This window comes from Coregonus clupeaformis, chromosome 1 (genome assembly GCF_020615455.1).
Source record: "Coregonus clupeaformis isolate EN_2021a chromosome 1, ASM2061545v1, whole genome shotgun sequence".
In the NCBI taxonomy this organism is placed as follows: domain Eukaryota; kingdom Metazoa; phylum Chordata; class Actinopteri; order Salmoniformes; family Salmonidae; genus Coregonus; species Coregonus clupeaformis.
Genome location: NC_059192.1, coordinates 70109410 through 70121764, shown reverse-complemented (window position 1 = coordinate 70121764; position 12355 = coordinate 70109410).

Here is a 12355-nt window from a genome sequence, read left to right as displayed (position 1 = left end):
AAATATTTTAGACCCTTTTCATGCAAAATGTATAAAAATATTTTTCTAGTTTTTTTATAAAAAACTTTGTATCCCTTCATATGCCGAACTAGTTGCATTGTGGATTTTGCCTAAAACATGATTTTAGACAATATTCATTGAAAAAAGCTTTTAAAAAAATCACATTTGAAAAAAATATTTTAGACCCTTTTCATGCAAAATGTATAAAAAATATTTTTCTTGTTTGTTATAAAGAACTTTGTATCCCTTCATATGCCGAACTAGTTGCATTGTGGATTTTGCCTAAAACATGATTTTAGAACATGTTAATGGAAAACATTTTTTTTTAAATCACATTTGAAAACCCTTGTATGTTGAATTCTACATATGTCCTTCTAGTGCTGAAGGTAAAAAAATATTTTAGACCCTTTTCATGCAAAATGTATAAAAAATATTTTTCTCGTTTGTTATAAAGAACTTTGTATCCCTTCATATGCCGAACTAGTTGCATTGTAGATTTTGCCTAAAACATGATTTTAGAAAATATTCATTGAAAAAAGCTTTTTAAAAAATCACATTTGAAAACCCTTGTATGTTGTATTCTACATCGGTCCTTCTAGTGCTGAACGTTAAAAAAATTATTTAGACCCTTTTCATGCAAAATGTATAAAAAATATGTTTCACGTTTTTTATTTAAAAAAATGGTATCCCTTCATATGCCGAACTAGTTGCATTGTGGATTTTGCCTAAAACATGATTTTAGAACATGTTAATGGAAAACATTTTTTTTTTTTAATCACATTTGAAAACCCTTGTATGTTGAATTATAAATATGTCCTTCTAGTGCTGAACGTAAAAAAAATATTTTAGACCCTTTTCATGCAAAATGTATAAAAAATATTTTTCTCGTTTGTTATAAAGAACTTTGTATCCCTTCATATGCCGAACTAGTTGCATTGTGGATTTTGCCTAAAACATGATTTTAGAAAATATTCATTGAAAAAAGCTTTTTAAAAAATCACATTTGAAAACCATTGTATGTTGTATTCTACATATGTCCTTCTAGTGCTGAACGTTAAAAAAATATTTTAGACCCTTTTCATGCAAAATGTATAAAAAATATTTTTTAAATTTTTTATAAAAAAACTTTGTATCCCTTCATATGCTGAACTAGTTGCATTGTGGATTTTGCCTAAAACATGATTTTAGAAAATATTCATTGAAAAAAGCTTTTTAAAAAATCACATTTGAAAACCCTTGTATGTTGTATTCTACATCTGTCCTTCTAGTGCTGAACGTTAAATAAATATTTTAGACCCTTTTCATGCAAAATGTATAAAAAATATTTTTCTAGTTTTTTATAAAAAAACTTTGTATCCCTTCATAAGCCGAACTAGTTGCATTGTGGATTTTGCCTAAAACATGATTTTAGACAATATTAATTGAAAAAAGCTTTAAAAAAAATCACATTTGAAAAAAATATTTTAGACCCTTTTCATGCAAAATGTATAAAAAATGTTTTTATTGTTTGTTATAAAGAACTTTGTATCCCTTCATATGCCGAACTAGTTGCATTGTGGATATTGCCTAAAACATGATTTTAGAAAATATTCATTGAAAAATGCTTTTAAAAAATCACATTTGAAAACCCTTGTATGTTGTATTCTACATCGGTCCTTCTAGTACTGAACGTTAAAAAAATAATTTTGACCCTTTTCATGCAAAATGTATAAAAAATATGTTTCACGTTTTTTATAAAAAAAATTGTATCCCTTCATATGCCGAACTAGTTGCATTGTGGATTTTGCCTAAAACATGATTTTAGAACATGTTAATGGAAAACATTTTTTTTTAAATCACATTTGAAAACCCTTGTATGTTGAATTATAAATATGTCCTTCTAGTGCTGAACGTAAAAAAATATTTTAGACCCTTTTCATGCAAAATGTATAAAAATATTTTTCTCGTTTGTTATAAAGAACTTTGTATCCCTTCATATGCCGAACTAGTTGCATTGTGGATTTTGCCTAAAACATGATTTTAGAAAATATTCATTGAAAAAAGCTTTTTAAAAAATCACATTTGAAAACCATTGTATGTTGTATTCTACATATGTCCTTCTAGTGCTGAACGTTAAAAAATATTTTAGACCCTTTTCATGCAAAATGTATAAAAATATTTTTTAATTTTTTTATAAAAAAACTTTGTATCCCTTCATATGCTGAACTAGTTGCATTGTGGATTTTGCCTAAAACATGATTTTAGAAAATATTCATTGAAAAAAGCTTTTTAAAAAATCACATTTGAAAACCCTTGTATGTTGTATTCTACATCTGTCCTTCTAGTGCTGAACGTTAAAGAAATATTTTAGACCCTTTTCATGCAAAATGTATAAAAAATATTTTTCTAGTTTTTTATAAAAAAACTTTGTATCCCTTCATAAGCCGAACTAGTTGCACTGTGGATTTTGCCTAAAACATGATTTTAGACAATATTAATTGAAAAAAGCTTTAAAAAAAATCACATTTGAAAAAAATATTTTAGACCCTTTTCATGCAAAATGTATAAAAAATATTTTTATTGTTTGTTATAAAGAACTTTGTATCCCTTCATATGCCGAACTAGTTGCATTTTAGATTTTGCCTAAAACATGATTTTAGAAAATATTCATTGAAAAAAGCTTTTTAAAAAATCACATTTGAAAACCCTTGTATGTTGTATTCTACATCGGTCCTTCTAGTGCTGAACGTTAAAAAAATTATTTAGACCCTTTTCATGCAAAATGTATAAAAAATATGTTTCACGTTTTTTATTTAAAAAAATGGTATCCCTTCATATGCCGTACTAGTTGCATTGTGGATTTTGCCTAAAACATGATTTTAGAACATGTTAATGGAAAACATTTTTTTTTTAATCACATTTGAAAACCCTTGTATGTTGAATTCTACATATGTCCTTCTAGTGCTGAACGTAAAAAAAATATTTTAGACCCTTTTCATGCAAAATGTATAAAAAATATTTTTCTCGTTTGTTATAAAGAACTTTGTATCCCTTCATATGCCGAACTAGTTGCATAGTGGATTTTGCCTAAAACATGATTTTAGAAAATATTCATTTAAAAAAGCTTTTTAAAAAATCACATTTGAAAACCATTGTATGTTGTATTCTACATATGTCCTTCTAGTGCTGAACGTTAAAAAAATATTTTAGACCCTTTTCATGCAAAATGTATAAAAAATATTTTTTCGTTTTATATAAAAAAAACTTTGTATCCCTTCATATGCCGAACTAGTTGCATTGTGGATTTTGCCTAAAACATGATTTTAGACAATATTCATTGAAAAAAGTTTTTAAAAAAATCACATTTGAAAACCCTTGTATGTTGTATTCTACATCTGTCCTTCTAGTGCTGAACGTTAAAGAAATATTTTAGACCCTTTTCATGCAAAATGTATAAAAAATATTTTTCTAGTTTTTTATAAAAAAACTTTGTATCCCTTCATAAGCCGAACTAGTTGCATTGTGGATTTTGCCTAAAACATGATTTTAGACAATATTAATTGAAAAAAGCTTTAAAAAAAATCACATTTGAAAACCCTTGTATGTTGTATTCTACATCTGTCCTTCTAGTGCTGAACGTTAAATAAATATTTTAGACCCTTTTCATGCAAAATGTATAAAAAATATTTTTCTAGTTTTTTATAAAAAAACTTTGTATCCCTTCATAAGCCGAACTAGTTGCATTGTGGATTTTGCCTAAAACATGATTTTAGACAATATTAATTGAAAAAGCTTTAAAAAAATCACATTTGAAAAAAATATTTTAGACCCTTTTCATGCAAAATGTACAAAAATATTTTTTATTGTTTGTTATAAAGAACTTTGTATCCCTTCATATGCCGAACTAGTTGCATTGTGGATTTTGCCTAAAACATGATTTTAGAAAATATTCATTGAAAAATGCTTTTAAAAAATCACATTTGAAAACCCTTGTATGTTGTATTTTACATCGGTCCTTCTAGTGCTGAACGTTAAAAAAATAATTTTGACCCTTTTCATGCAAAATGTATAAAAAATATGTTTCACGTTTTTTATAAAAAAAATTGTATCCCTTCATATGCCGAACTAGTTGCATTGTGGATTTTGCCTAAAACATGATTTTAGAACATGTTAATGTAAAACATTTTTTTTTTAAATCACATTTGAAAACCCTTGCATGTTGAATTCTACATATGTCCTTCTAGTGCTGAACGTAAAAAAAATATTTTAGACCCTTTTCATGCAAAATGTATAAAAAATATTTTTCTCGTTTGTTATAAAGAACTTTGTATCCCTTCATATGCCGAACTAGTTGCATTGTGGATTTTGCCTAAAACATGATTTTAGAAAATATTCATTGAAAAAAGCTTTTAAAAAATCACATTTGAAAACCCTTGTATGTTGTATTCTACATATGTCCTTCTAGTGCTGAACGTTAAAAAAATATTTTAGACCCTTTTCATGCAAAATGTATAAAAATATTTTTTCATTTTTTTTATAAAAAAACGTTGTATCCCTTCATATGCCGAACTAGTTGCATTGTGGATTTTGCCTAAAACATGATTTTAGAAAATATTCATTGAAAAAAGCTTTTTAAAAAAATCACATTTGAAAACCCTTGTATGTTGTATTCTACATCTGTCCTTCTAGTGCTGAACGTTAAATAAATATTTTAGACCCTTTTCATGCAAAATGTATAAAAATATTTTTCTAGTTTTTTATAAAAAACTTTGTATCCCTTCATAAGCCGAACTAGTTGCATTGTGGATTTTGCCTAAAACATGATTTTAGACAATATTAATTGAAAAAAGCTTTAAAAAAATCACATTTGAAAAAAATATTTTAGACCCTTTTCATGCAAAATGTACAAAAAATATTTTTATTGTTTGTTATAAAGAACTTTGTATCCCTTCATATGCCGAACTAGTTGCATTGTGGATTTTGCCTAAAACATGATTTTAGAAAATATTCATTGAAAAATGCTTTTTAAAAAATCACATTTGAAAACCCTTGTATGTTGTATTTTACATCGGTCCTTCTAGTACTGAACGTTAAAAAAATAATTTTGACCCTTTTCATGCAAAATGTATAAAAAATATGTTTCACGTTTTTTATAAAAAAAATTGTATCCCTTCATATGCCGAACTAGTTGCATTGTGGATTTTGCCTAAAACATGATTTTAGAACATGTTAATGTAAAACATTTTTTAAAAAAATCACATTTGAAAACCCTTGCATGTTGAATTCTACATATGTCCTTCTAGTGCTGAACTTAAAAAAAATATTTTAGACCCTTTTCATGCAAAATTTATAAAAAATATTTTTCTCGTTTGTTATAAATAACTTTGTATCCCTTCATATGCCGAACTAGTTGCATTGTGGATTTTGCCTAAAACATGATTTTAGAAAATATTCATTGAAAAATGCTTTTTAAAAAATCACATTTGAAAACCCTTGTATGTTGTATTTTACATCGGTCCTTCTAGTACTGAACGTTAAAAAAATAATTTTGACCCTTTTCATGCAAAATTTATAAAAATATGTTTCACGTTTTTTTATAAAAAAATTTGTATCCCTTCATATGCCGAACTAGTTGCATTGTGGATTTTGCCTAAAACATGATTTTAGAACATGTTAATGTAAAACATTTTTTTTTAAATCACATTTGAAAACCCTTGCATGTTGAATTCTACATATGTCCTTCTAGTGCTGAACGTTAAAAAAATATTTTAGACCCTTTTCATGCAAAATTTATAAAAAATATTTTTCTCGTTTGTTATAAATAACTTTGTATCCCTTCATATGCCGAACTAGTTGCATTGTAGATTTTGCCTAAAACATGATTTTAGAAAATATTCATTGAAAAAAGCTTTTAAAAAATCACATTTGAAAACCCTTGTATGTTGTATTCTACATCTGTCCTTCTAGTGCTGAACGTTAAAAAAATATTTTAGACCCTTTTCATGCAAAATGTATAAAAATATTTTTCTAGTTTTTTATAAAAAAACTTTGTATCCCTTCATATGCCGAACTAGTTGCATTGTGGATTTTGCCTAAAACATGATTTTAGACAATATTAATTGAAAAAAGCTTTAAAAAAAATCACATTTGAAAAAAATGTTTTAGACCCTTTTCATGCAAAATGTATAAAAAATATTTTTCTTGTTTGTTATAAAGAACTTTGTATCCCTTCATATGCCGAACTAGTTGCATTGTGGATTTTGCCTAAAACATGATTTTAGAAAATATTCATTGAAAAATGCTTTAAAAAAAATCACATTTGAAAACCCTTGTATGTTGTATTCTACATCGGTCCTTCTAGTGCTGAACGTTAAAAAAATAATTTAGACCCTTTTCATGCAAAATGTATAAAAAATATGTTTCATGTTTTTTATAAAAAAAATTGTATCCCTTCATATGCCGAACTAGTTGCATTGTGGATTTTGATCTAAAACATGATTTTAGAACATGTTAATGGAAAACATTTTTTTTAAAAATCACATTTGAAGACCCTTGTATGTTGAATTCTACATATGTCCTTCTAGTGCTGAAGGTAAAAAAAATATTTTAGACCCTTTTCATGCAAAATGTATAAAAAATATTTTTCTCGTTTGTTATAAAGAACTTTGTATCCCTTCATATGCCGAACTAGTTGCATTGTAGATTTTGCCTAAAACATGATTTTAGAAAATATTCATTGAAAAAAGCTTTTTAAAAAATCACATTTGAAAACCCTTGTATGTTGTATTCTACATCGGTCCTTCTAGTGCTGAACGTTAAAAAAATTATTTAGACCCTTTTTCATGCAAAATGTATAAAAATATGTTTCACGTTTTTTATAAAAAAATTGTATCCCTTCATATGCCGAACTAGTTGCATTGTGGATTTTGCCTAAAACATGATTTTAGAACATGTTAATGGAAAACATTTTTTTTTAAAATCACATTTGAAAACCCTTGTATGTTGAATTCTACATATGTCCTTCTAGTGCTGAAGGTAAAAAAAATATTTTAGACCCTTTTCATGCAAAATGTATAAAAAATATTTTTCTCGTTTGTTATAAAGAACTTTGTATCCCTTCATATGCCGAACTAGTTGCATTGTAGATTTTGCCTAAAACATGATTTTAGAAAATATTCATTGAAAAAAGCTTTTTTTTAAATCACATTTGAAAACCCTTGTATGTTGTATTCTACATCGGTCCTTCTAGTGCTGAACGTTAAAAAAATAATTTAGACCCTTTTCATGCAAAATGTATAAAAAATATGTTTCACGTTTTTTATTTAAAAAAATTGTATCCCTTCATATGCCGAACTAGTTGCATTGTGGATTTTGCCTAAAACATGATTTTAGAACATGTTAATGGAAAACATTTTTTTTTTAAAAATCACATTTGAAAACCCTTGTATGTTGAATTCTACATATGTCCTTCTAGTGCTGAAGGTAAAAAAATATTTTAGACCCTTTTCATGCAAAATGTATAAAAAATATTTTTCTCGTTTGTTATAAAGAACTTTGTATCCCTTCATATGCCGAACTAGTTGCATTGTAGATTTTGCCTAAAACATTATTTTAGAAAATATTCATTGAAAAAAGCTTTTAAAAAAATCACATTTGAAAACCCTTGTATGTTGTATTCTACATCGGTCCTTCTAGTGCTGAACGTTAAAAAAAATATTTAGACCCTTTTCATGCAAAATGTATTAAAAATATGTTTCACTTTTTTTATTTTAAAAAATTGTATCCCTTCATATGCCGAACTAGTTGCATTGTGGATTTTGCCTAAAACATGATTTTAGAACATGTTAATGGAAAACATTTTTTTTTTAAATCACATTTGAAAACCCTTGTATGTTTTATTCTACATATGTCCTTCTAGTGCTGAACGTTAAAGAAATATTTTAGACCCTTTTCATGCAAAATGTATAAAAATATTTTTCTCGTTTGTTATAAAGAACTTTGTATCCCTTCATATGCCGAACTAGTTGCATTGTGGATTTTGCCTAAAACATGATTTTAGAACATGTTAATTGAAAAAGCATTTTTTTTAAAAATCACATTTGAAAACCCTTGTATGTTGAATTCTACATCTGTCCTTCTAGTGCTGAAGGTAAAAAAATATTTTAGACCCTTTTCATGCAAAATGTATAAAAAATATTTTTCTCGTTTTGTTATAAAAAACTTTGTATCCCTTCATATGCCGAACTAGTTGCATTGTGGATTTTGCCTAAAACATGATTTTAGAACATGTTAATGGAAAACATTTTTTTTTAAATCACATTTGAAAACCCTTGTATGTTGAATTCTACATATGTCCTTCTAGTGCTGAAGGTAAAAAAATATTTTAGACCCTTTTCATGCAAAATGTATAAAAATATTTTTCTCGTTTGTTATAAAGAACTTTGTATCCCTTCATATGCCGAACTAGTTGCATTGTAGATTTTGCCTAAAACATGATTTTAGAAAATATTCATTGAAAAAAGCTTTTTTTAAATCACATTTGAAAACCCTTGTATGTTGTATTCTACATCGGTCCTTCTAGTGCTGAACGTTAAAAAAAATATTTAGACCCTTTTCATGCAAAATGTATTAAAAATATGTTTCACTTTTTTTATTTTAAAAAATTGTATCCCTTCATATGCCGAACTAGTTGCATTGTGGATTTTGCCTAAAACATGATTTTAGAACATGTTAATGGAAAACATTTTTTTTTAAATCACATTTGAAAACCCTTGTATGTTGAATTCTACATATGTCCTTCTAGTGCTGAACGTAAAAAAAATATTTTAGACCCTTTTCATGCAAAATGTATAAAAAATATTTTTCTCGTTTGTTATAAAGAACTTTGTATCCCTTCATATGCCGAACTAGTTGCATTGTGGATTTTGCCTAAAACATGATTTTAGAAAATATTCATTGAAAAAAGCTTTTTAAAAAAAAATCACATTTGAAAACCCTTGTATGTTGTATTCTACATATGTCCTTCTAGTGCTGAACGTTAAAGAAATATTTTAGACCCTTTTCATGCAAAATGTATAAAAATATTTTTCTAGTTTTTATATAAAAAACTTTGTATCCCTTCATATGCCGAACTAGTTGCATTGTGGATTTTGCCTAAAACATGATTTTAGAACATGTTCATTGAAAACATGCTTTTTTTTAAAAATCACATTTGAAAACCCTTGTATGTTGAATTCTACATCGGTCCTTCTAGTGCTGAACGTTAAAAAAATTATTTAGACCCTTTTCATGCAAAATGTATAAAAAATATGTTTCTCGTTTTTTATATAAAAAACTTTGTATCCCTTCATATGCCGAACTAGTTGCATTGTGGATTTTGCCTAAAACATGATTTTAGAACATGTTAATGGAAAACATTTTTTTTTAAATCACATTTGAAAACCCTTGTATGTTGAATTCTACATATGTCCTTCTAGTGCTGAAGGTAAAAAAATATTTTAGACCCTTTTCATGCAAAATGTATAAAAATATTTTTCTCGTTTGTTATAAAGAACTTTGTATCCCTTCATATGCCGAACTAGTTGCATTGTAGATTTTGCCTAAAACATGATTTTAGAAAATATTCATTGAAAAAAGCTTTTTAAAAAATCACATTTGAAAACCCTTGTATGTTGTATTCTACATCGGTCCTTCTAGTGCTGAACGTTAAAAAAATTATTTAGACCCTTTTCATGCAAAATGTATAAAAAATATGTTTCACGTTTTTTATTTTAAAAAATTGTATCCCTTCATATGCCGAACTAGTTGCATTGTGGATTTTGCCTAAAACATGATTTTAGAACATGTTAATGGAAAACATTTTTTTTTAAAAATCACATTTGAAAACCCTTGTATGTTGAATTCTACATATGTCCTTCTAGTGCTGAACGTAAAAAAATATTTTAGACCCTTTTCATGCAAAATGTATAAAAAATATTTTTCTCGTTTGTTATAAAGAACTTTGTATCCCTTCATATGCCGAACTAGTTGCATTGTGGATTTTGCCTAAAACATGATTTTAGAAAATATTCATTGAAAAAAGCTTTTAAAAAATCACATTTGAAAACCCTTGTATGTTGTATTCTACATCGGTCCTTCTAGTGCTGAACGTTAAAGAAATATTTTAGACCCTTTTCATGCAAAATGTATAAAAAATATGTTTCTCGTTTTTATATAAAAAACTTTGTATCCCTTCATATGCCGAACTAGTTGCATTGTGGATTTTGCCTAAAACATGATTTTAGAACATGTTAATGGAAAACATTTTTTTTAAAATCACATTTGAAAACCCTTGTATGTTGAATTCTACATATGTCCTTCTAGTGCTGAACGTAAAAAAATATTTTAGACCCTTTTCATGCAAAATGTATAAAAATATTTTTCTCGTTTGTTATAAAGAACTTTGTATCCCTTCATATGCCGAACTAGTTGCATTGTGGATTTTGCCTAAAACATGATTTTAGAAAATATTCATTGAAAAAAGCTTTTTAAAAAATCACATTTGAAAACCCATTGTATGTTGTATTCTACATCTGTCCTTCTAGTGCTGAACGTTAAAGAAATATTTTAGACCCTTTTCATGCAAAATGTATAAAAATATTTTTCTCGTTTTTTATAAAAAAACTTTGTATCCCTTCATATGCCGAACTAGTTGCATTGTGGATTTTGCCTAAAACATGATTTTAGAACATGTTAATGGAAAAAGCATTTTTTTTAAAAAATCACATTTGAAAACCCTTGTATGTTGTATTCTACATCGGTCCTTCTAGTGCTGAACGTAAAAAAAATATTTTAGACCCTTTTCATGCAAAATGTATAAAAATATTTTTCTCGTTTTTTATAAAGAACTTTGTATCCCTTCATATGCCGAACTAGTTGCATTGTGGATTTTGCCTAAAACATGATTTTAGAACATGTTCATTGAAAACATTTTTTTTTAAATCACATTTGAAAACCCTTGTATGTTGAATTCTACATCTGTCCTTCTAGTGCTGAAGGTAAAAAAATATTTTAGACCCTTTTCATGCAAAATGTATAAAAAATATTTTTCTCGTTTGTTATAAAGAACTTTGTATCCCTTCATATGCCGAACTAGTTGCATTGTGGATTTTGCCTAAAACATGATTTTAGAAAATATTCATTGAAAAAAGCTTTTTTTTAAAATCACATTTGAAAACCCTTGTATGTTGTATTCTACATCGGTCCTTCTAGTGCTGAACGTTAAAAAAATTATTTAAACCCTTTTCATGCAAAATGTATTAAAAATATGTTTCACGTTTTTTATTTTAAAAAATGGTATCCCTTCATATGCCGAACTAGTTGCATTGTGGATTTTGCCTAAAACATGATTTTAGAACATGTTAATGGAAAACATTTTTTTTTAAAATCACATTTGAAAACCCTTGTATGTTGAATTCTACATATGTCCTTCTAGTGCTGAACGTAAAAAAAATATTTTAGACCCTTTTCATGCAAAATGTATAAAAAATATTTTTCTCGTTTGTTATAAAGAACTTTGTATCCCTTCATATGCCGAACTAGTTGCATTGTGGATTTTGCCTAAAACATGATTTTAGAAAATATTCATTGAAAAAAGCTTTTTAAAAAATCACATTTGAAAACCCTTGTATGTTGTATTCTACATCGGTCCTTCTAGTGCTGAACGTTAAAGAAATATTTTAGACCCTTTTCATGCAAAATGTATAAAAAATATTTTTCTAGTTTTTTATAAAAAAACTTTGTATCCCTTCATATGCCGAACTAGTTGCATTGTGGATTTTGCCTAAAACATGATTTTAGAACATGTTAATGGAAAACATTTTTTTTAAAATCACATTTGAAAACCCTTGTATGTTGAATTCTACGTATGTCCTTCTAGTGCTGAACGTAAAAAAAATATTTTAGACCCTTTTCATGCAAAATGTATAAAAAATATTTTTCTCGTTTGTTATAAAGAACTTTGTATCCCTTCATATGCCGAACTAGTTGCATTGTGGATTTTGCCTAAAACATGATTTTAGAAAATATTCATTGAAAAAAGCTTTTTTAAAAAATCACATTTGAAAACCCTTGTATGTTGTATTCTACATTTGTCCTTCTAGTGCTGAACGTTAAAAAAATATTTTAGACCCTTTTCATGCAAAATGTATAAAAAATATTTTTCTCGTTTTGTTATAAAGAACTTTGTATCCCTTCATATGCCGAACTAGTTGCATTGTGGATTTTGCCTAAAACATGATTTTAGAAAATATTCATTGAAAAAAGCTTTTTTTTAAAATCACATTTGAAAACCCTTGTATGTTGTATTCTACATCGGTCCTTCTAGTGCTGAACGTTA